The sequence below is a fragment of the Ambystoma mexicanum genome, chromosome 3q (assembly GCF_040938575.1).
Source record: "Ambystoma mexicanum isolate Mex_15411 chromosome 3q, UKY_AmexF1_1, whole genome shotgun sequence".
Taxonomy (NCBI): Eukaryota; Metazoa; Chordata; class Amphibia; order Caudata; family Ambystomatidae; genus Ambystoma; species Ambystoma mexicanum.
The window spans coordinates 545,063,096-545,088,308 of record NC_090926.1 but is presented as its reverse complement, the minus strand read 5'-3'; the positions used below and the strand labels follow the sequence as shown (position 1 = coordinate 545,088,308).

Here is a 25,213-nt window from a genome sequence, read left to right as displayed (position 1 = left end):
TATAAGATATATTCTAGAAATCAATGAAATTGCCTCACACAGTACCCATGGCAAGAGTGGGTAGCCTGTGTTAACTGTGATTATGCAATAAAAGGAGATGTCATTGAACAATATTCTCCTTTGAGGACATGGCCAGCGGGGCATAGCTGCTACTCAGCTGAGACATGTGTTGTGCACTTTCCATCTCCATCCTTCTCAGGTATTCTCTCCACATACTCACCCCATCATTTCCCAGGTATTCCCTCTGCATACTCACCACCCCATAATTTCCAAGGTTTCTTCTCTTTATACTGAAAACCATCGTTTTGCAGGTAATCCCTCTGCATAATTAACCCGTGCTTTCCCTGCTGCTTACACTTTATGGCCACCATGAACTGCAATCCCCTACACGTACAGGTGGAATGTTGTACCTGATACATGGTCATTGCACTCTGTGGATGGCCATGCAGGGTGCTATAGCGCATTACCCTGAAATCATGTGTGGATTTAGAAAACCGGGTGCAACATTGGGTGATGGCTAGGTTAGCATCACATGTCACCTGCACATTGAGTATGTGTTGCAGCTTGTGATTCTTGTAAACCTACACCCATGTGAGGCCCTCAGTGGAATATGTGTAAATCTAGGGCAAATATGATGTTTGGAAATTGGGCAATATCGTAGAATCTTCCTTTGATGGCATTGATGGCTCTGCATGGTGGCCCTGGGGGGCATATAATACCTATGTGAGCAAATGGCAGAACGTTGGCAATGAAATGCAATGTAACATCCCCACTGCGTGCTGGAAGGTACTAATTGTGAGGACATTTAAAACAGATTCTTCAGGTGAGGGTGTATGGCTGAGTGTATGCCAGTGTGACTGTGCATCTCATTCTGTATGAGCTGCAGGACATCCATGATGGTGTTCCAATCAAGATGATACACAGTCACTATTAAGTTCGCTTTGAGGGTCCATGGGGAGCGTTTTACAGTGGGGATGTATGGCCTCCTCCTTCTTCTTGCAAGTGCTGCCATCTGACCTATTTCAAGGCAGAAGATGTATTGCATTGTTTCTCCAGCATTCACATAATATGAACACCTCTGCAGTGTGTGGGACATGGCTCTGCCTTGTTGCATGGTATGATATGTGTGGTGTGCTGTTTGTCTTGGCCATTTCCATGGTTTTGCTTCTGATAGCAGACACCCGTGTTTGATTTCAGATTACCTAGAATTTATTCTCGCCTGCCTGGTAATAAGTAGTGGTGTCTGGGTGCATTATTTTTTATTATACCAGTAAGCTGGATCATCCGGTGTTTACCGGTTCTGGTTTTGCTGGGGGTTCACACTCAGTATTTCTGGCATGTGGTCTCTAACCTTTACCAGATGTGTTATTTTGTACTTCAAAATGTGTGTTATTTTTCTGTGCAGTGTTTTCTACTGAATATGATGGAGGACTAATACATGCAATATTCCGAAAATGTGCATATTTTACTGCTACTACTGAACTGTAAATCAGACCCCAAGTCAAAATAATCTGTTATGCTGCGAAAGAAACAAAGATTTTAGTATGAAAACTGCCAAAAACAAACCTATCCTGAGTCTATTAGACAAAGAAAAGCAGTGAATTCCCTGCATTTTTTAAAGTCAGCTGTTTCAAGCAATCTTAAAAACAAAAACGTGGCTTAAAAAAAATCACACTAATTGACATTTTGTACAATAATCTCAGAATATAGAGTTCGGTCAATGCCAAAAGCCCAGAAACCCTATTTTGTTGATGGTACGTGGATACACATGTCAACATGTTGGTCAGTAAGGGGGGAATGAAGGCTTGTATCAGCAGATTTTTTGTGAATACCACACGCTGTGAATGGTCAGGGCCTGCCATGTTCTTCAGATACTTTTAGAGGGGTGTGAGAAGTCAGTATGTCAAGCAGTGATTTGAGTTGATCTCCAATCACATTGATAATCTTCAGAACGGCACACCCACATCACGAGCTTCCCCCATGCCCAGTGTTAGCAACAAAAAGCAGTTCACATGGAAAAGCGCATGTCACTTTGCATTTTGCCAATCTGACCATGCACATGTGTGTACAACGTTCTCCCAGAAACCATAGTGATAAAGGATTTAAGGCCTGCTCGCCGATTGCCTGTCCTCCACCTTGTTGGTTTCTGTCAGCCACGCCCAACGTTAATGATGGGCCAATAGCTATGTAAAAATCCTCTTGTTAGTCAGCGAATCTGTGTGTTGTGGGGCCAAGTCTTATTATGAACATTGCAATACGCTGACCACCCATTCTTTGGACTGGTCACATTTATTTGAAGCATTAAAGGACATGTAGGACAGATAATGGTCAGAGTCATAGAAACATTTTCCATGGCTCTTGAAGAAAGATGCAGGATGTCTCAAATGCGAGTTCCCGCCCCCCAAAAGCCCACATTTCCATGAAAAGAAAGGTTATCTCCACTGGTCCCAAGACCTAAGGGTGGGGACACAGGTAATGCCCTCCTCACCCCTGAACCTTGGGTAATGAAAGAAGAAATTACCAAGTCACACAAAAGCCATCAATAGAAGCTCACGTCCAGTTCACAACCACATGGGTACCACTGTGGATATGTACATTTGCTGGAATGTTAGCCTTTCTCTTTAGGGCAGTGCTATTTTAGACATAGCATTTTCAACCAAAGAAAAGCAGCTCTCACGAATGCAGACAACTGCAGACATGTTACTTGCTTAGAAGTGTAGTATGCTCTCAATCCTTGAGGTTGGAGCTTTGGAGGATTTTGAACAAACAGCATTGTGGTAGCTCTAAACAGCGTGAAAAAAAAAGAAAATCCTGCCTGAGATGTGAAAGCAGACTAAGCCATTTCAGCCAAGCCACATACAGCAAAGCGCCACTGAGTAGCCATCACTGGAGGTTCATCTCCAGTTCAGAGAGAGTATGTAAATGAGTGTTCTTTCGTGTGTGAGAAATCCGAGGGCATCCTCACATTTTCTCCCCTCACATCCTCTATGGGCTACTTTAAGTCCTATTCTGTCCCCCATCCCCATTTCCAATACATACTGAGACGAGGAAGAGGCATCCGAGAGTAAGAAAGATTACCTATGGCAAAAGTCCCTACAATACTGTGAGGAGGAAGATGAATGGATAGGCCACACTACCAACATGCCACTCTAAGAAGGTCAGGCAGAGTCAGGTCATGCACTTGACAACAGCTATACACACCTGGACTCTATTACCTACCACATTAGTACTGGGATGTAGAAAAATAAACCTAAGAGTCAGGCATGTCCCATTAATTGGCCTAATTGGAGTCAGGCAAGGGAGACCAAGTACTCACACCTGAAACCCCTTGACAGGGCTCAGGTGTATAAAAGGTGGAGCACTCAGCATAGTAGAGAGCAGCAGTTAGGAGAGCAGAAGTGAGGCTGCAAGGCTAAGCCCAGGAGGGGATCCCATCTTGTTCCTAAACACATTTTTGCCAGATAAAGAGAGCGAGTTGTGAATGCTGACAGAGCCGTGGAAGCCAGAGAACAGGAAGCTGCAGCTGGGGGTCCATGAAATATCATGAGGAGAACAGGATGCAGAGAAACTGGCCGGTACTGTGTGAGTGTTGGAGCGTGGGGAGGGATACATGTCTCCAAGGACCCGGATTTGGACTTGCTGAGTCCTGTGGGATGTGGCAAAGCAAATGCTCATTCCTCTGGAAGGAGTCGAGGTCCAGGGGTATCTGAGGGCCAGATGGTGAGACGCTGACCTCAGCGCCAAAGCCGGTGAGCCTTCCCGACAGCATTGCTTCAACCGGTATGTTTCTGAATGCCAAGAAACCTGGGGAGCATGTGAGACTAAAAGGGAAATTTGAAAGTATGCAAGTGGCAGGAAAGAAAAGGAAAGAAACTGAAACGTGTGAGCGGCATGAATGGAAAGAAAGAGAAGGACCTGAAGAATCACAGTGGTCGCGCATAGGGGAAAGTAAAGCTGTGCATTCGCGAAAGTCTCTGATACTGACCCATAGTTAAATGGAAGATACAAACAGCATTACTTGAGAGAAGGTGAAAAAAGGGAGCTATGCTGAAGTGATGTGGGAGCAACATCCCCAAAATATTGTGAAAGGCTGTTTGAACTAAAGAGGACTAATTGTGCTCTGAAAGCGAATCTTGAAAAGCAGAACTTTTGTGTTTTTGTGTACTTTGTGGTGAACTGTTTAAACAAGAAAGGCCTAAGCTTGGGGAAGGGAGCCTGGGATGCCTAAAGGAAATGTGAACTTTGCGAAGCTTGGGGAACGGATTCCAAGCAAACCTAGGAACCTTTGTGAACTGATTTGTTTTGAAGCTACACGAACATTGCCTGGGAGATTCCAAAGGCACTTTAAGGTTGAACTATTCGGAACTGGCCAAGCCAAATATGACAAGAAGGCCACCTGGATCCAGTCTTGTTTTGCACTTCTTTTTGGAACACAGTTTTTCTTTCAGATAAACCCTGCACAACATTTGTTTCCAGAGTGAGGGCAAGCATAGTTTTGATACAGACTTTATTTTGAGACTTACAGACCTCGACCATCCTTAGAAACATCAGTTAAGGGAAACCCCAAACTACAGATAGGGAAAGATAGGCATCACACCAACCTTGAATACTTTAAAAAAAGGTTTTAGAACTCTACCGCCTGTGTCTATCTCTTTTCACCATGCCTACCTCACATCTGCCAAAGTTTTTTTTTTGGGATAAGTTGTTTCATCATCACTGTCCCTAAACTAAGGTTTTTCACTGAATTTCAAATGTTTTCTTATGCTACATCTCCTTCACGTCACACTTGCCATTAAATATGTCAACTATGCAACAGTTAGTATCAAAGGAACATTGGCAGAAATTCAAAAAGGTGACCAGAAAAAAAGTGTATCACAGTAAAGGGTGTTAGTAATTGCTTAATAGGAGAGGGGTGGGGGGGTGCAAGAAATGGGGATGGTTGCACATGGAGAGAGGCAGTGGGGATGGAAATATCTTTTTGGGTTTTGGGCAATTGCGCATTACTGCGATAATCGTAGAAATGGTTGTCACAGCAACAAAAGGTGCCTTCAACGTCATTGTGCGCATGTTACCACCGAAAAGTGATGGGTAAACTATCGCAGAAATCAAAGAAGAGAGACAAATGGGGGCATGGGATGGTGGCATCAGGTTATTTACTCATGAGTTGAAGAAGAGCAACGTCCATAAATTACAGTCTTTTTATACTAATTTTTGCGGAGTCAGAAATTGTTGCAAAGTGGGCAATGCAGAAGTTGTAGCATGAAAAAAGACCTTGAAATTCAGTGAATAAACCTTAGTTAAGAGAGAGTTAAAAGTAACCAAATTATTACAACAAATGTATGAAATTCAGCAGCTGTGGGAGATAATTCGGTGTCACCGCCTTTGCTCAGACTATGAGAACATACATGAGATCCACACGGGGCAGAACAATGAGATCAAAAATGAAATCATGGGTGATATCTACAAGGGTGACTCAAAGTTCAGATTGTCGTCATTTCCTGACCGAACTACACAGCTTTTGTGGAGATAAGTTGCTTCATCGTTAGTCTCTCCTAACTGAAGGATTTTCATGTTTTCACTATGTATCAATGATAGAACTTTTTGTAAAATAAGGCCATAGTCTTAGGGCAAATAGATAGGTTGGAAGGGCACTCAAAGTGTCGTAGTTACATGTGTTCACTGAATAGCATTTAAAAAAGAATATACATAGGACTAGCAGCAACTCCTTCAAGAAAATCAACCAGGTGCAGCAGAAAGTTGTTTAACAATGATCAACAATTGTTTCAACTGTTTGCAAGGTCAGTTTCAAATGAGCATGTATTGACCCGGCTCGCGCATATGCATCTATCCAATCATCAGTTTGCTAATCGGTTAAGCAAGTGAGACCTTTAAAGGATTGCTGACAGCGTCCGCGCCTAATTAAAATTGATTTCGGCTCAGGATACAGAAGTATCCCTCATGTGCAGGCGCTCCTGCCGTCCTCAAACTTGAAGTTTCTGCGCTTGTGAAGAAATTAGGCTAATAGCATCCTGCAACAACAAAAAATGTGATTGGCAAACGCATAATGCATCCAAAAATAAAACCCCAGCCATTGCGAACATCGTTATGCAAAAAAAGGATAATAACAATACAGTGTTCATTAATTTGCATAACATTAGCCACGCCATAGTCGCTGGAGAAAATAGAGCCTATGTTTTTCAATAGGACAACAATGCCACTCTTTCAGGCTACATAAATTTCCTTTCAGGCAGAGAACCACAATACTGTCAGAGCACACAATGGAATGGGAATATAATTGTATCATTATAAAATCTGGTTTCCATTGTTGGGGGGAAGATTAATACCAGCAGCTACCGAGGAGACATGTTCAGCTAAGCATGTGCTAAGGGCAAATCCAGGTGAACAGAAAAGTTAAATGCATTTGTCTGCTGGAAAGAGAAAGGGGGCAGATTAATAGCAAAACCTGCCATCCGACCGCAATCAGCTGGAAAAACAAATTCGCGTGTCACCTCCTGACAAACCAGATGCCAGGTGATCAGTGAGGACCACCGTGAAAGGATACTGGGAAAACAAATGTGCCAGCCTTCATTACACTGCATCAGCGGGTAATCTATGGTGCCATGTGGGAAAGAAGCAAATGAACGCCTTCAGTAATCCAGACATGAGCTGACACCTAACTATTTAGCTGCTGAAATACCCATGCATTCACAATCCCGCACTAAAAGTAGGTGGGCCGATTCCCTGCACGAACATTAATACGCCATGTTTATTTTATTATTTTATTGCTCGTAGCTCGGGAGCAGTGGAGCATTTTTCTACGGATAGTGCCAGCATTGGGCTTGCCATTGTATGCACAGGTGCAGTACCGTCTGTGGCGTGAGGGCGGATTTGTTATAATTATTGCAATGCCACAGGACAGTCTATGACCTGATTCAGAAGATCTTTCTTGTGGGAGGAAGGACTAGTGCCAAGACAAACACGCATTGGCAATGCCAACAGTTTTGGATTTTGTGTAGACACGGAAAAGGTATTTGCAGGGAATTGCTGTAAGGGTACCAAGTGTCCATTAATGCCAGCAGCTGGGTAATGGTGCACATAGTGCCGAAACTGTTGGATTTGCCAATGCTTGATTTTAACAGGACCTTGGTGAAGGACATGCATACTGTTTATAAATCAAGTGGATGGAGGCAGACCTGTTTAAGGAATTATTATTACGCCAGTAGTGTGTTAACATCATTAATTAAACCATTTGGCTTTCAGGAGATTGCTTTGAAAAAGCTCTGCCAGGCACTTTAAGTGGCCATTTATTTTTACAGCTTGATAAAGCTAGCTCAAACAGATCCCAGGAGGGGGTATTTTAGGTGGGGAAAGGCAGGAAGTTGGTGGGGAAGGCCATGGCGATCAGCATGGCTATGGTCAGTCAATGGGTGGTTAAATTACCAAACAACACCTACAAGCTGTGTGACCATCCTTGGTTCCTAGACATAAAATCGAAATCAATAAAATCGAAAGTCAAAATGTCGAAAAAATAATCTCGAAAAAAAAAAAGTCGATTTTTTTTTTAATACGTTTTTTATTCGAAATGGGGGGTTCCCCCCCCCAACCCCCCTTTTTTCTATTTTTTTTTATTTTACCCCTTTTTTTTACTTACCAAACCCAAAAAAAATATATAAATAATAAAAAAACAAATTCGACTTTTTTTTTTCGACATTATTGATTCGACTTTTTTGTCATTCGACTTTATTTTTTCGATATTATGACTGGACACCACCATCCTTATATGCAATCTCTCCCAGCTGTACTCTAATGCAATACATTCGGCTTAGAAGTGCTTCACCTTATAGCCAAAACAAAAAATGTGCCTATGTGAAAAAGAAAGAAAATTCCTCTCTGTACTTGAATACAATTGGCCTTATTAGTAGTGTGCCAGTTCAGAAACAACAGTGCCGGTAAGCCTGCCGGCAGCGTTGTTACCGAACCGGCACACTCCGAGTCTGTGGGAAGCTGCCGTCCCGCCCACCAGGTCTGACCTGGCTGGTGGAACTGCAGCCGCCCGCAGACGTTCACAAAAGCACCGGCACTGTTACAAACGGTGCTTTCGTTATCCCCATTCGCAATGGGAATGGGGATTAAAGATTTTCTGGTGCCTGATTTCCAGGAACACCAGGGTCGTAATCTCACGGTGTTTCTGTGAAGCCAGGAGCCGGAAACATTCACAAGTCCGGTGGCAGCCTACCGCCGGACTTGTAATTAGGCCCATTGTCCCTGTGAGAATGTGATCTGTGCAATAAAGTGGTGAGATGAAGGGACTGGTAAATGGAAGGCATTACCTTTGCATCATTTGTTTTCCCGGATTTTAAAATCCTTGTGTTCCAAATGGGTATACTAGTGCAAAAGTGAACTGCCTGACAATTTCATTTGAACCTCTTTTTCACTTTAGTTAGCAGATTATTATTGTGAATAATGGAGCAAGTCAATTTGCTCAAGTCCAGGAATAAAGCTTATTCTTTCACCATCCATTAACCTCAGCAACTAGCCTGTGCAGGCCTTTCATGCGTGCATAAAATGAAGTTAATGAACACATGCGCCTGGTTCTATGTGCATCGTCCTAGGCAACGCTAAGAAGGTATACATACATTGCGCGTGTTGTGTAGGCTTCTGTGATTCAGGCTTACGAGTTGCAAGAAATCTGTATTTTTGGGATATGCAATTCATATCGTGTCCTCACGTGGTCACTTAAAAACGCCGGTTAAATTAACATTCACTAATCACTTGATAATGTTGATACAACGATCACCTTACTTTGAATTGCCTTTCTCTAGGAAAATATCTAAATAACTCGAGGACTGTTTGCTTGTGGTGGAGTTAAATGGCGCATTAAGCGCCTGATTTACAAAAGCGTCCAGCGCTTCTGAAATTCACTGGATGGCAAATCAGGTTTATGGACCCTTCCCCGTCGGAGATGTTGCCTTTAGTGTATAAATGTCCGCACAGGAGACACAGGCACAGTCATTCCCAGGCACTTCAAATGCACATTTTTATTTATGACGGCAATGAACATGTAAATCTAGCCCTTTCAGCTCGCTTGACTCAAATGAAGAACATTTCATGGTGATGGACTTTGTGTGTTTAATTCGGGGGATCATTGATTTCTCCGAGTACTGTATGTGAAACACACCCAATCATGCGCGTGATGAGCCAGAAACATAAACCTGTGTAATATGAATCTAGAGCAATACCATAGAACGCTCTTGCTGCACCTTAGAGCATGCGGAAATAACACGCTGAGCACAGGGGATATTTATATGTCTGTATCATCTGGGACAGGCTATGACTATCACATGAACTTGGCGCACTTGTATGTTTTGAGTCCATATTCTTACTTCAGTGATAACGCCTGAAGGGGTTTGTTGTAGACTTCTGCAGTGACCCACCGACCCAATAGACCCTCATGCCAGGTCAACCTTCCCGCGCTGTGATCCCTTCCTGGCAGCTATAAATTAAGTTGTCTACAGAACAAAGTGCCCTCAGGGGAGATAAAGCAAACAGCACCAGGAAATCACAAATATAAAGGATGTGTTTGCATTTTCCTGAACTGCACTGTTTTTGACTTGATCGGTCGGATGAAACTCTGCTCCCACACTCTCAGCTTCCCAGTACTTTATATGCTGTATTGTAAAGCATTTATACTGCAACAATCACCATAATAGTGGTCTTGAACTGCCTGTATCATGTCTGAGAATTGGGCCTCTTGTGACCCCACCTGGTGTAACCAGACTTTAGTCTATGGATGGAAGAAGAAAAGAAAAAGGGCAAAAGTGAAATGTAGGGAGAAGTGGGAATAGGAAAGGACACACAGAACTAACTAACACGCTAAATACATTCTTATATGGTGAAACACTAACCCAAAGGTCTTAGGGCACTTACATAACAAACAAACAGCGAAACATAAAAGAGTGGAGAAGGAAAGGGGACAGAAGTGCAGTCACTGCACATAGTAACAAGGGAAGTCATTTCAGGGGTATCAGAAGGTTTATTGTTTGTTGTTTATTGTTCAGTTTGGGCATTCAAAAAATGGTTTTAAGACGTTTCCTAAACTGCTAAAGTGTTGCACATTGTTTTATTTGTAGGAGGATCGAATTCCAGGTGTAGGGGGCCCACACATTAAAGCGTGCCCCATCCAACTTCTTCAAAGTCGTGCATGGTTGGGTCAATAACATCTGGTTATTCGATCGCAGAGTCCGCTTTGATGTGTTTTTTTTTATTCTTGATATACAATATTCAGGTGCATCACCCGAAAGACATTTAAACACAATAACTGAACCTTTAAAATTGAGTTGTTGCTCTATGGAAAGTGAGTGCAGTTTCCTCTGCTGTTCCGTGATATGAGTTTGATGACTCAGCCCACAGACAGCTCGGACCGCACCATTCTGTATGACATGACGTCTCCTAATATTGCCCTTGGCTGTTCCCAAAAGGAGGCTGTTGCAGTAGTCTAACTTGGTGTTAACTATAGCTGCTGCTATTGAAAATCTATTGTGTTCTAGCAGATAAGGACAAATTTGCCACAAAAGATGTATAAATTAAGCACATGATGATTTAACAACGGGGTTGTTTAGTAGGTGTGAGTGTGTTTGTGTGTGTGTAAACAGTTGACCAAAAGGAAAAATGAACAAGAAAGTGTGAAATTCAGAGGCTAGTGGGAATGAGAACATTTCCATTGACAGTACGTTGAAAGGAATTACTTAAATTTCTGGCAGCATGGTGTGAAGGCCGGTGTCCGGACATTTGGTCGAAAGACATTTGGTCGAAAGACAAATGGTCGACGTAATTTGGTCGAAAACCAAATGGTAAAATTTTGTTTTTATTTATATATATATATATATTTTAGGTTTTCGTTTAGGGAAAAAAAGGTTTTTTTAGAAAAAAAAGGGGGTTGGGCGGACCCCCCCCAAAAAAAAAAAAGGAAAAAAAAAAATTCAACCATTTGGTTTTCGACCATTTGGTTTTCGACCAAATGGTTTCGACCAATTGTCCTGTCGACCATTTTTTTTCGACCAAATGTCTGGTAACCATGAAGGCCCAAAGACATGCTCAGGAAGCCCTTGAAGAATGGATGCTAGACTTGTCAGGTAATGTTTTTAAACACCCGCTGCAAATCCCAGAGATATAATCTGGGGCTTCCAGGCCACTGTGATGAATCGAGGGAATGTGTCCCTTCTCCCCAAGGGTGAGGCCCCCAGCCCCCTTTGAGGCTAGGGGGATGAACCCGCTCTACAATACCCTCCCACCTAGGGGTAGAGGCAAGTGAGACCTCACTGGGAGAGTCTCCGCCTTTGGGGACAAATACTCCCGTTCCGACAAGGAACTCATTAGAAGACAGAACCACAATACCTACTCAAATGTGTCTTATTTTTATTTTTATTCTTTAAAGCGTGGACCGAGCTCGAGAGCAGCAAAGCTCTTTATACATTCTAAATGCTAACTTGAAGAAAATATGAATGTGAACTTATGGTTCTTTAGTAACGTTCATGCAATGGATGGGTTCACAGAATAACTCCAATAATCGAATCAACTCAGGAAGATGGCAAAGGTTGCTGTTTTATTAACAATTCTGTAAAATATGGGGGTTACAACAGACATCAACGGACGTTCGCTCAGCTCTCATCAATTTTCTCATTAAACAGTGACTTTATACTAGAAATACATCAGACGTGACGTCATCCTACGTGTCAAATAAGAAAAACCTACAAGCGATTAGAATTGGTTAAAGGGGAACATATAAGTATACTTTCTATAAGGACTAGCATTATGATTGGCTGACCTGTGATCAGGTGGCCAACTTATGCGTACCTCTAAAACACATGGGGCCTCATTACGACCCTGGTGGTACGGAGTGAACGGCGCTGTAAAAGGTGCCGGCGCCGTCCACTCCATACCGCCGCATTACGAGTTCCCCTCGCGGGACACGGTAAGCACGCCTGGGAAAACCAGGTGTGCTTACCGGGTCCCGTGAGGGGAAGAGGGAGCAAACAATCGGCCATCTCGTAATGGCCTGTTGTTTGCTCCCTCTCCCATTCCCATTTCAGCCCTATGGGGGTTGAAATGGGAATGGGAAGGACCAGGTCAAGGTCCTCAGAGGGAGGAATTACCGGGCCTTCTGAACTCCGAATGGGCCGGTAAATCCTCATTCCTAGGTCCCGGACCCCGATGCGATTTCGGCGGCAGCCATGCCGCCAATAGCGGCATGGTTACCGCCGAACTCGTAATAAGGGCCATTATCTCCAACACTATTAAGTACGTGGTTTATCAATGGTTATCAAACTATAAGGCACTTTGTTATGCAGCTCTCTACAATTGGTTGGCATGCTCGTGCCATGTCTGGAACATTCGGTTCACGTAGCAGCACATAAGCTCAGACCCAGGTGCCAGGAGGTGGACTTGACTTTACCTCCCCGCCCAACATCTCTCATCACCCATGCCTTCTGCCAAGAAAATTGTCTTTGAACTTGATTGCAAAGTATCCTTGTCTGTGGGAAAATATGGGTGTACAGGCTCTCATTATCGTTGTTCTAGGACTCCAAGCTCAACTCTATTTCCATCCTTGCCTCATGTCACAGGGGACAACGATTTGGTCTATTCTGCAGCACTTAAAGTCTTAAACAAATAAAACTTGGCACTCTTGTTGTTCTTTCTTTGCCCCTTAATAAGGGATGATACATCCTTTGCACGTTCACGGCTTTCAAGAATATACAACCAAACTTGGCTGTATCTGTTTTGATGCCAGGCCAGACACCCTTGGCAGGCATTTCCACAATTTCAGCTTATTCTTGCTGCAACATAATTCTCAGACTTTCCTCTCCATGGGGTTTGGCTTACTAAAATTCATGACACTGATGTCCACCTTCTATACAATGGCGTCTTCGCCTGAAGTCTATTCACTACATGCACTGCCTTCTGGCAATCCCTTGCACTGGGGTCTGTATCTGTAACCCTACAGGCCCCCTTTTTATGCACTTACCGGACACACTCTGGCTGTTGCCTTCAACATAGCACTTGCTACTTGCTGGCTGCACTACTACTGTTTGTTGTTTTTATTATTTATTTATTCCTGTTTTATTTATTTATTTTGTATTCCTTTTGTTCAGCACTTTCCACTTCTCCCCCCTTTCTTTGCACTTTCCCTTTTAAGCTCTCCCATGCACTTTCATGTTCTCAAGGTCACTGGGCCTCGTAGGATCGTTGTTTTTGTTCTCCCTTGTTCCCCTCCCGTGCCTCGTCGTGCTCTGAAACACTTGTGTACGAGCACGATTCAAATAAAATATCAATATCAATACATATAGCCAGCTTCTTTGATGACTTGGTCTACTTGCGTTTCAGCGTCTGCACAACGATTGAACCGTTGATTTTCTTTAGCACTTCACAAATTTGCAATCTTCTTTTTGCACATTAAAGTTTACTCTATTCTTAACTTCGTCATCAGTTTCTGTAAGATCCATACATTCTTCTTCAGTGAGTATTCTCAGGGCGTCACCCTTGTCTCGTGTGATGTCACTAGCTTCTCTCTTTTGTTCCTTTGCATATTTCTTCAGGGAGTTCCTCCCTCAGATTGCTGTCTCTACGGGTATACATTCGATAGGGTTTTCTCAGTGGATTTCTTTTTTCAAAGATTTGCTCCGGTATTGGCAGAACTGCTGGTGTCAAACAGACTTCCAACATATAGAAGATAGGGGGTGGGATATCCTGCAGAAGCATACAGCTGCTCCTCTACAACTGTGTGTTATTGCCACCCAGAAACAGTAACTATTCCCCTAAATAAAGACTCCCTATTCACTGAGAAGAAGAAGGGGACCAGTGGAGGAGAAGGGAAGCAATATGAGAAAGGGAGAAAGTATTACAACCGTACACTGGGGAAGTCCCCTGGATACATAGTGTATGAAAGGGGAGGAGTCTGGGGTAGAGAAGGCGAAACCTGTGATATACAAATGTGTGCACATACCAGGACTGAGCAGAGGATGGCTGCTTGGCATACTGAAAGAGTGAAGAAACAGGAGCCAGAGAGGAGAACTGAAGCAGGGCACAGACCGTGGCAAAAGTAAGTAAACAAAGAAGAGGGGAAGCAGTAGAGTTGTTGTGGACCTGCGGTACATTGAACATGGTTGAAGCTGCAAGGAATGAAAAAGGTAATGGAGAGACTGGAGAACAGAGCAATACAGAGGGAAGTAGGAAGAGATATGAAGGAAAGATACCTGGCCAATCTAAAGAAGGAAAGAGAGACACACAGAGGAGAATGGAAGCCTCAGTGACATTTCCCATAAGCAGGTAACAGGGAATATGGGAGACCCAGGTATCAGTTTCAAATTGCTGTTGGCACAGTCGCCAGAACACCCCGGCATCCCCACTGGCTCTGGGCAAACTTACTGGTTTACTCCAGCATCTCTGGTCCAGTTTGCGCTTCTGCAGCATATTGGTTTCACCCGCTTTCCACACTGGAGTGTACAGACATTCTTTCAGCTTCCTTTGCAGCTCTGCGGTCACAAGCCTGCTTCCCTTCAAGTCCCAGAATGGAGAACGCTGCCTCATTAAGCTGACGAGCGCCCAGGACCTCTCTCGCAGCTCCCAGCATCCCCGCAGCATTTCTGTCACTCACACAGAATTTCTCCTTCTGATTTGGCAGCCTTCTCTGCTACGCCACACCGGTACTTGAATTCCACGTTCGGGAGCTTCTGGATAGGAGCCAATGTCTTCTCCTGCACTGCTTCTCTCTGTAGTCTGCTGGCCATGTCTAATTGTCCCACGTACAGGTGATTTGGAAAAACAACTAGACTGCATATTGTGTTTTGAGGTTTTGTTACCTTGCTCAAACTCCTTCATCCTCCTTGTCTCAGTACACGGCTGATTCTGGGAGTTGAAGACAATAGGTGTCATTGGGAAAATGGTGTTTAAGTAGTTCCTCTCAGTGATTTCACAAAAAGGTACCTGAGAAGCAAAGAGTACAGTCTTGGAGCTTTGGGTGTTTATGTCATAGGTGGGTATTTGACCAGAAAAATAGAACAAGAGGTTTCTTTCCTTCTTCGACAAGGGGGATCCAGCAGCTAACAATAGCCATTAGGATTCTTGTGTATTAGAGGGTCTTCCTCATGTGAAAGGGGGTGATACTGTGTCTCATCCAATGAAGTCATGACATCTCCCCAGTAGTAGTTTCCTCCCAGAGTCAGGATCAGGTAGTGGCTGCCGTCCACTGGCCACATGGGAGGAGGTCACCGCTGGAGAATCTGTGATGACTCTATTGGATTAATCACACACCCCAACCACCAATCTGAACAGACCACTCAGCCATCTTCTTTTATATTTCCACGATGAGCTCTCCCTCCCCCTGGTAGCCCTGGTGACACCCACTCTCGCCTGTGGAAGAAAGTAAAGTAACTCCTGACTGTGCAGATTCCCTACTGGCTTACCTGACCTGCACACCCCTCCCTTCTGGTCATATTCCAGCCTCCACTGGCTCTCTGAAACACTTAGCCCACTCTCCCCTCTCAGATCCTTGACTAGTAGTAAGCCTCTCTCCCAAATGGTTCACCACTTCCCTTAAAATTCTAAAATCTCAGAACGACACTCTAGAACACAGATGGTGTGCAGAACCTTCTACATCGAACACATTAGCATATACCTCCAACCTCAAGGCATACTGGGCAGAAATATGCAAGGCCAAAAAAACGATTACTGGAAAAGAATCACCAACTCGCCTAACCCCTCAATGTAACTCCACAAGCTTATCTCCAACTTCTTTTCACCAGCATGCACTGCCTCCGATCCACACACAAACCCTCTGTGACTCCCTCTCGGACCACTTCCACAATTTAGACAACACCATCATCTCTAAAATAGCATTGCTCACGTCTCCCAACCCTTCAAATCCAAAGAGAACATCAGGGACGCCTCCACCCCTGCTATTCTCATCCTTCTCTCCACTCTGTCACCCTGAATTTCTCAAACTTCTAACAAACAGTAGCACTTCAGGATCCCATGGAGATCTATGCTCTCCCCCTTCTACTAAAAGAAATTTTGACATCTACCTGCACCGGTGAGTTCACAAGATCCATCGTCAACACTTCTCTCTTACACGGCCCGTTCCCAGGGGTATTCAAAACCTCTTACATCAAGCCCTTTCTCAAAAGCCCACATTCAACCCCCTTGTCCTGACCATTTACAGGCTGATGTCAAACAACCGATGTATAGGTAAACTAACTGACGGGTGGCATATTCACAACTATGTTAGTCAAAAGAATCCAACCAGATCCTCAACCCCACCCCAATCCGGCTTCAAACCCATATGAGGAAATGAATTGTGCCTAGTTTCCATCTGGGATGATTTGAAAAGACATCAGACTCCTAAGGCTGCCGCCTTAAACCTACTCAACCTCTCAGCAGACTTCGACATCAAAGACCACCCCACCATCACGGTCACACTTCACTCTACTGGCATCAGGAATACAGCACTGAAATAGATATCCCCCTTCCTTTCCAGCATATTCCAAATAGTACACCTGCCTCCTTTCTCCTCGACCCCCAGCCCAGTCACTCAAGGAGTGCCACAGGGTGCCACTTCCTCCTCACTGCTCTTCAGCCTTTACCTGAGCCCCCTTCCCGTACTTATTCAATCCCATGGCCTAACCTGCTATAACTACACAAATGACACCCAAATCATCTTCAAAATCCCAAAGGACCTTGCTGCCATCTACCCCAATGTCACAACATGCTTCTCATACTCAACAAAGGCAAACCTGAGATCCCTCTCTGAGGAAAGACCTCCTTCTTTCCGCAACCCACCCCGTGGCAACGCTCTCTAGGCCCATCACCTTCAACAAACCTTGGATGTATTTTGGACACAGACCTGACCCTATTACATCACATCAACTCTGTCATAGAAAGCTGCTACTTACACATTCTCATTCCCCAAAGCCTATTTCCCTACCTGACCATCCCTAACAGAGTCTTCGTAATCATGGCTATCATCCTTTCAAGCTTAGACTATCATAACACCCTTTACTTGTGAGCCACTGCATCATAGCTAAGAAAACTCCAACATGTACAAAACACAGCCACAAGTCTCTTGGTAGGCCTTGGCCTACGCCCTAGAGAACACATCTCACCCACCCTCTGTGTCCTTCTCTGGCTTCCAATCGGGCGATAATCCGCCTTCAAGGCAATGTGCATCACAGACCAAGCACTCCACAACACAGGACTGGAATACCTACAGCACAAGCCTACAAGAAACATGCCTAACAGAAACATCATGAATAGGGGTCCTGTTTTTCTCAGTCTAAACACCCAACATCTGGAACTCCTTCCTATTAACCATGCATCACGTAGAAGATAACTTCCCCTTCAGGAAAGCTCTCAAAACGTTGACAGCCTGACAAACTCAGCCCATATTCTGGATGAATTGTTACTCAGCCCTGATGTGACGAATCAAGGGAATGTGTCTCTTCTCCCCAATGGGGGGGCCCCTTCCTGTGAGACTTAGAAGGTGAGCCCGCTCTGAAATACCCTCCCTAGCTGTAGAGGCAAGTGAGACCTCACCTGGAGAGATTCCCCTTTGTGGACAAGGACTGCTGTTCCCTTAAGGAACTCCCTCAGGCTGGACATACTCCAGCCTATGTGGGATGATTAAAAGAATCAGAAGATATAAAGTATCCAAACTGGGGTGAAGAACTAACTAACCAATGCTATTACCTTATGAGAGATGAGCATGCTTCTTTAAATAAAAGTGACCAATCTACTGAGACAATGAGATTGATTAAGGAGTCTTCTGTGAGAAGCCAGAGAGAAGCAGAGAGAAACAAGCATGTACGTAGGCTTGTGGAACTCCCCTGCTACATCATACCTGGGGAAGATGGAAACCCAGAAGCCTGTGAGTTTTGAACCCACCAGAGAAAGCAGTGCAGGATGCCCAAGACATTGAGAAGCTAAATGGAGGAAAACCAGCAGAGGAGGAGCCTTCCAAGAGGTGGTGGCAAGACCACGAACAGGCAAACGTGGTGGAAAGCCCATCTACAAACGGTCACCGAGACGACAAGCAGAAGTGAGATCTCAGACGTCTGGTAATGCTGTGAGAGACCAGGTCATTTTGGAGGAGTCAAGGAAGGCGTAAAGAGAAAGTCCATCAAAGCAAAGGCACCAGCAGCCTGTGAGGAGAGGTGCCTGAACAACAAAGCTCCAGAGGACGTCCCCCATTAGGGACAAAGGTAACAGGAAGGATTGGAAGCACAGGAGGCACCCAGGGTGTCATTATACCGCATGAACAATCATCCCAGTGACAAATATGAAATAGAGTGTTTTTTTAAACAAATTAACTGGGATTGTGATATTACCAGAAAAGGAAACAAAGAAAAGAAATGTGTCTAAATACTGTTGGAAAATAAGAAAGTAACTAATAACGTTACACAATAAAAGTATAATGAGTAGGAGAGAACCAAGTGTGGAGCAAGGTCTGAGAGAGATAGACAATTTGAATATATGAGAGAAGCAGCACAACTGCAGAGGACATATATCTGTCCTGGAAAGAAACCGATCATAACAAGAATACTTTACCAAGATATTAAAATAGTACTGCCAAGAGTTATGGAACTTATTTGAAACCCCCAAAAGGGATCCAGAAAGAGAGAAGAAGATTTGATAATGCAGTTGAAGAACTAAAGAGACTAATACTAAAGTCACAAGAGACAATTTGCGAACCAACAACAGGCACATTTATAATGGTACCAGGAGTACTTCCCGGAGAAGGGAGTAGTCCTCCTGATTTAAGTTAGTTTCCTTAAGTGGTAGGGTCAGTTAGGGTAGTTAGGATTAGTGGGCTTATTTGCTTTGAACATTGACGACAGATGATTGACCACCTTAGTTAGTAACGCAGGCAGGGACAACCCAATGTGATAGGGAAAAATAGCCCTTTTTAAGTTACTTTAATAAAACTGTGTAGATCATGTCATACAAGAGTCCACGTCCTTCTTCTGACTTGCCACATGGGGCACCTTAGGAGTCGACAAGGAGGGAAACATCACCACCCCTCTAAATGCATTCCACTCAAGCCTTTAAGATAAGCCCAGCTAGATCTTTTCCAATCAGGTTTCAGTCTCTCTGCAATGGAACATCAAGCATGCTTTCACAACAAAACATAACCGTATCTGCAAGCGCATGGCCTACTCACTTGCATACCTCTCAGTAAACACTACTCAATGACACACACCCAAACATGTATCACCTCATCCAATAGAATAATGCAGGGAACCACACAAAATTCGTTCACATAATTTGACCTTTCTGGTTATACCACACACCTGACAATTTGTCACGGCACCCATTCTCTCACATGAAAACTATGGGTTGCTGCTAGGGACCTTGCCACTCCCTACCCACCTTTGTGCTGGCTACAAGTGCACACACACATTTTAGAAATGCTTTCTTCACCTCTTACATCTCTGACTATGGTTTTCTGAAGGGCATTCAGCCCCTCAGTGCTTCAAGGCCACCCCAATGGTAGTAGGAATTATACAAATGCCAAATAACATAACAAAGCAGTTGGAGAAAGTGTACAAAGCTGAGGAGGTGGTAGATGATTGGAAGAGTTGTAATAGCAATCATAGGTGGTAGAAGTGTGTTAAAAGAACAGCAAGAGAAGGGTTTACAGTTAGAGGAGGTGGCTGCAAAGGGTATATGTGGCAAAAGTTGATGGGTGGAGCTTACATCACAAGGGACCACTAAGCCCAAGGAAAAGGTTGTGTCAGCTGGAGCAGGGAGGTTCTGGAGAGTCAGGTCAGACATGGGTAGGAAAATACAATTTTCCCAGGAACAAGATGGACCGGAAGGTGATTGTCAGTCCGGAGAGGAAGGTGGAACAAGGGTGCAACCCTGAAATTAGGAACAGCCCTGTGGTCTAGAGAGTGGTGGTGGGGACTCCTGGTTCTGAATCCGACTTCAGCTGTAACACAGGCTGCTTGAGGAAGTGTAATTTCAAGCCGAGGGGAGCGGCAAACAGCAGATCCAGAACTGGACCAAAGCAAAGATTGTTAGCAATGTATGCGTCTGGGACAGAGCACAGACTGCATCTAGTTAGTTCACCAGAATGCCACCGTCCTAGGAATGGAGCATGTGACATTCTAGAGTGATAGACTTTGTTTGGTGGTCCCTAAGACTTAGGGGGTCATTCCGAGGTTGGAGGAAGCCATGGAGCTAATAGCACTATGGCTGCCTCCAAACTCGGGTCCGGGTCCGTGGTATCGGAATGGGGATTTACCGGGACATTCCGACCTATGCGGACCCGGTAAGTCCCCATTTCGAAAACCATTCCCCATTCCCATTTGAGCCCCCAGCGGACTCAATGGGAATTTATGTTCAATGGGAACATAAACCTTACTTCTGAATGGCTCTAAAGAGGTGTTTGTCTAGACAGATTTTTCTCATCACAGCACATAAAATCACAGGAGTCACACTTTAGGGTTCTACTGATCATTTAAGAACAAGAGGTAGCAAGGAAACATTTTGGTCCTACTGCTCATCATATAATAACAATAATTCAACTTCTTATATAGCACTTAATGCCAGATATCTCACACTTCTAGGCACTGTAATAACAGATGTTATCACCCCATTCAATAGTTTTGACATCGGAAGGAGGAAAGTCTTGCATCTGGCTTCGAACTTGCTCCTCATTATCTACCCACACAGAAAAAAAAAACACTTGTTGATAAAGCATAGATTTTATAGGGTTCTGTATTTCTCATTAAAACTCTTAAATGTAATTTAAGATAAATAAGTAACCAAGAATAGCAGGAGAACTGTAGCAGTACAAATACGCGAACCAGGAAAGGAAAAGAAACGTAAAGAAGGATCGAAAGGCGCTGCATCAGTTTTTGTAAAAACAATTAATTTTGTTAACGCAAATCAAAAGAATTTTTTTACAAAAAATGTAATTATGGAATATAGTATATCAAGTGTTTTTTAATGTTATAATGCAAGTGCAGGAAAAAATGTTAGCACTAGGAATTGCTTTTATTGGGATATGTTTACACGTCAAAGGCTATCTTTCTGAAGGTCTTCAGTTTATTGAAGGAAGCTATTTCATTTAATGGGAATATTAGCCTTAAAACAATTTCAGATGAACTGTTGGGCATAATTAAGTTTCACGAGTTCATCTTACAGCCTTAAAAGCCCAATTCAGCGCTCTAAAGATTGTTTGCATGAAAACATGAGTATACATTTTAAAAAATGGGACCTCCATTAGTTTATCCGGTATATATTTTTTAAAGGAGAAGTACAAAACATTTTAAATGTAATGAAAAAAAAATATATTTTTCATAATTTGTTGTTCTTATTGTTCTTATTATTAGTATTATTATTTTTAGTAATATTATTGTTTGCATTCTTCCTATGGTGCCTGGAGGAGAACTATACAGTGATGGACAGCCATGTTGCCTTGTATTTACTTTTAGCTTGTCACCTACATTGAATCCATACACTGCTGTCTGACTACTCCAATACAACCAAACTAATTCATCCTCCAATCAATCGCTGCTTATGTCACTTGCTTTGCCCGGTGCCCCTCCTTTCCATAGAAAACTCTTGGCATTTTGAATACATTATTTGCCTTGTTAGCCGCGGTCTAACAATGTTGTGCTCATAACTAGGCACATTATATCGCCTGCACATTGATACAACTATACATTTCTCAATTCGTTTATTAGCGAGTAAAATGCATAACATGGCGCAACTTAGTTATTGCAGCCATGTCAACTGCCTGCAGCTGGACTGTGCAGGGCCAAGTGAGATTTAACAATATCCTTCTTAGCCTCTGCACAAGATTTAAAAGCGGTGTTTTCACAATGCTTGAAAAGCGAGGCACGCACACACACACACACACACAGACGCGCTGCACTGCCCTGACATCATTCACATTCAACCCAGATCTCTGCAGACAGGAGGAACACAGACGGTCCTGGCTGTCCAAGCCATTGGTAACCACTATTTTCCTAATGATCTTCCCTCAAACAGAAACCACATGACAGGGGAGAGAGTATTGATCTCTTGCTGATGGGCAGGAATGGCAAGGACATCTTTGCATCCCTTTCAACTTGCAGCAAAGGATGGGGGACGGGGGCTTTTTAGTCACCTCCAGCAATCTTTTTTCAAGACACAACATGATTTCAGCTGCCACGGTTATTTTAAGATTCTGCTGCTCATTCTAAAAAGTGAGCCAGTGTCCATACATTGAAAGGTGGAAAGGTGACTTTATTAAACAGTGTTATTGACAGGCAGATGAATACATCATTCACAGCTATGGCCCCTTCCCCACCCCAATATCACGTAGGTGTAATCTTTACTCACTAAGACTGCCATACCGGCCTTATCACAGTCAAATACATGAGAAATTGAACCTGATGTAACTAAAGATTGCAAGTGTCAGCAAATTCACTGGTAACTGACACACGTGCATGCAATAAGACACAAAGCAAATATGCATCCACCAGAAACTCAGACACTAGGTCAAACGTGCATTTATACATGAAAAATAGCGCTTGCAACCATAAAGACACCAAAAATATAACACAAGCTTTTTATAAGCTGAAATGCAACACAAACGATACACGTATATAGCTTACTATCATAGAAACGCAATGGTAAAAGGCAGCCATCTTTGTTAAAATGGAAGTTACCGCGTGCATTAAAATCAATAAAAGTGTTGATGCTTCATGGAAACTCAAACTGCTGAATTCACTGAAATACAAATGTGTGCAGAGCACAGACAGTAGCTGCATGGACCCTGCCAAGGTTAAGTAGACATTAGGGAGTGCCCCGACTAATCAGGAATTAACACAAGATAATAATTCCCAAGGCACAAGAGTTGTTTCTCTCAGATTAATTAAACAACAACCAGCCTTTGAATGCCAGGGGATGCCAGGTTAAAACTCAATAAGGAACGGATCAACTAAGTCCCCAGTGGTTAGAAAAGTAATGACACTTCTGTTCATATTAGCTAAAATCACAATAAATGCAAGGTGAAATAATTCAGAACACGGTCCTCTCACGCGTAACCCATAACTCAAGAACAGTGTCTATTCGTTAGGGATAGACACAGAGAGGCACCTGCTTTGACTCCCCTAGTATTCTCAGAACCAAGGTGCCTTGCAAGGTTGACTACAAAGAGGATACTCTGGCTCATGGCCTAGGGATAAGGGATAGTATCTAATTTAAATAGAAAAAGCAGTTCCTGGACTTCTCTTCCCCTACTTTCACTCACTTCCATTTTGGCTCATGTGGTGATGGCCTGTCAATTGCTCAAGGTTGATAAATAAGGTGCCAACCAATAGAAACAGTGTTGTGCCACCCAGTGCATATTGCATTAAACAATCAAGTAATAAAGAAATTACATGTATTCACCATTACAGTTGGTCTCAGGTGGAGCCATCAGATACAGTATAACCAATGGAAAAACGAACCCCTATATCTTCTATATGTATACCATTTCCTTAACCACTCCCCATACCCTATAGGTTTTTGTAACCAAGATTGTAGTATGTTAGGAAATATTTGGGGGTAGATCAGTTAGTGGGTGTGCTCTAGCCATCAGCTTTCATTGGGTGGTTTGCTGCATTGTCAGCAGTTAGAGGTATTCCCCTTAACCTCTTCATTCAAAGTGTAATTGTGCTTGTGCTGGTATCTTGCACATTAATCACTGGATTAAAAGTTCTCCTATGTCATACACAGATTTGCAAAGTCTAGTAAATGTATGTCATTGATTTAATATCTTGATGACAGCTGACACGTGTCTTGACACTTGGACGTCTTCAAGGCTGTTAATTACATGTGAACGGTTCAAAGTAGATTGTGTTTAAAATCTTATCAATACAGCATTGTATTTCCGATTTACAAAATTGAAATTTTTAGAAAAATAGTCAGAGAAATATTACATACCAATGATGGGCAGAACGTTGCAACAGAAAATAGTTAATGTTTGTTCTCATTAGATTTTACACTTATTACATTCTTTACATTACATCACTGTAACAGATGTCACCAAATAGTGATCATTATATCTTTCTCCTTGAATCCTAAGTGATGTGAGTAAAGATGGGTATTCATGTGCCATTGGAGGTATTGCAGGACACCCCACTAAATCCATGCCAGGCCATGTTTCACAATAATTTGAACCCATTTCGCCATAAAAGATGTTGATCCTAATTATGTGCCAACTATATAATCTGGCCGTTAAATTACAGTCTCCTCAGTAATCAGCTTTTTCTATGTTATCACCCATACTCTGCATTACACCGTGGTTAATTTCCCAATAAATAAAATATATCTTACCAGCTGTTTATGAGTTTGATTACCTGTTGGTACAATTAGAGTAGGAATTCTCAATTGAGTGTGCTTTATTCGCTTGCCACATGCTAGAGTTTGGTCACGTACTCACGCGCTCTGGTGATCATCTTAATTAATCCAAATGTTCATATACTCGATTTCTTACAATATGTTATGTTCTTAATACTGCACATGAAAATACATTGGGCCTCATTACACGTTAGGCGGCCGCGGAATAAACGGTGCCGGTAAGGGACTGGCACCATTCATTCCGAGCCGCCCTGTTACAAGGTCTGCAGCGGGTCCCGCTCTGGAACGCCTGGTCAGACCAGGCATCCTTAGCGGGACCCGCTAGCAGACCAGGATGCTAACAATGGGCCCGTCATTAACAGGCCCATTGTTAGCATCTTACCCATTCCAATTGAGCCCTATGGGGCCTCAAATGGGAATGGGGATGTACCGGGTCTGGGTCCCGAGCAGTGGTCGAAGTGTACGAAAAGAAGTAGTGGAACTACGTTCCCTACTGGCCTGCACCGCTCCCCACAGACCCCATCGCCGCGCCCCCTCCCATGCACAATAAAAACCCCCAAAAACATATGCCTGCTCTTTAAGGAAACGCCCTGTACAGTGCACTGAAAGTGCAAGTTTCAACTTCTTCCTACACTTTTATTTAAAAATGAAACCGGGTTTCTTTTTAAAATAAAAGTATAGGAATGGTAAAACCTAATTAAAATAAGTATAGGAGCACCGATCCTGGACGCTCCCGGCCACTTCGACCACTGGTCCCGAGAATGGGAATTACCGGGCCCGCCAAAGTCAGCATGGCCCGGGAATTCCCTATTCCTGGAACCCGGACCCA

The 25,213-nt window shown here is 43.4% G+C and overlaps 2 protein-coding genes across 5 annotated transcripts in view; one reads left to right on the top strand and one right to left on the bottom strand.

Moving 5' to 3' along the window:
* DOCK2 (dedicator of cytokinesis 2) overlaps positions 1–25,213 on the bottom strand; it is a 2,833,934-nt gene that overhangs the window by 1,104,269 nt on the left and 1,704,452 nt on the right. The gene's annotated exons all lie outside the window — the stretch shown is intronic.
* The window catches only part of INSYN2B (inhibitory synaptic factor family member 2B), a 509,290-nt gene that overhangs the window by 214,027 nt on the left and 270,050 nt on the right, over positions 1–25,213 (top strand). The window lies entirely within an intron of this gene.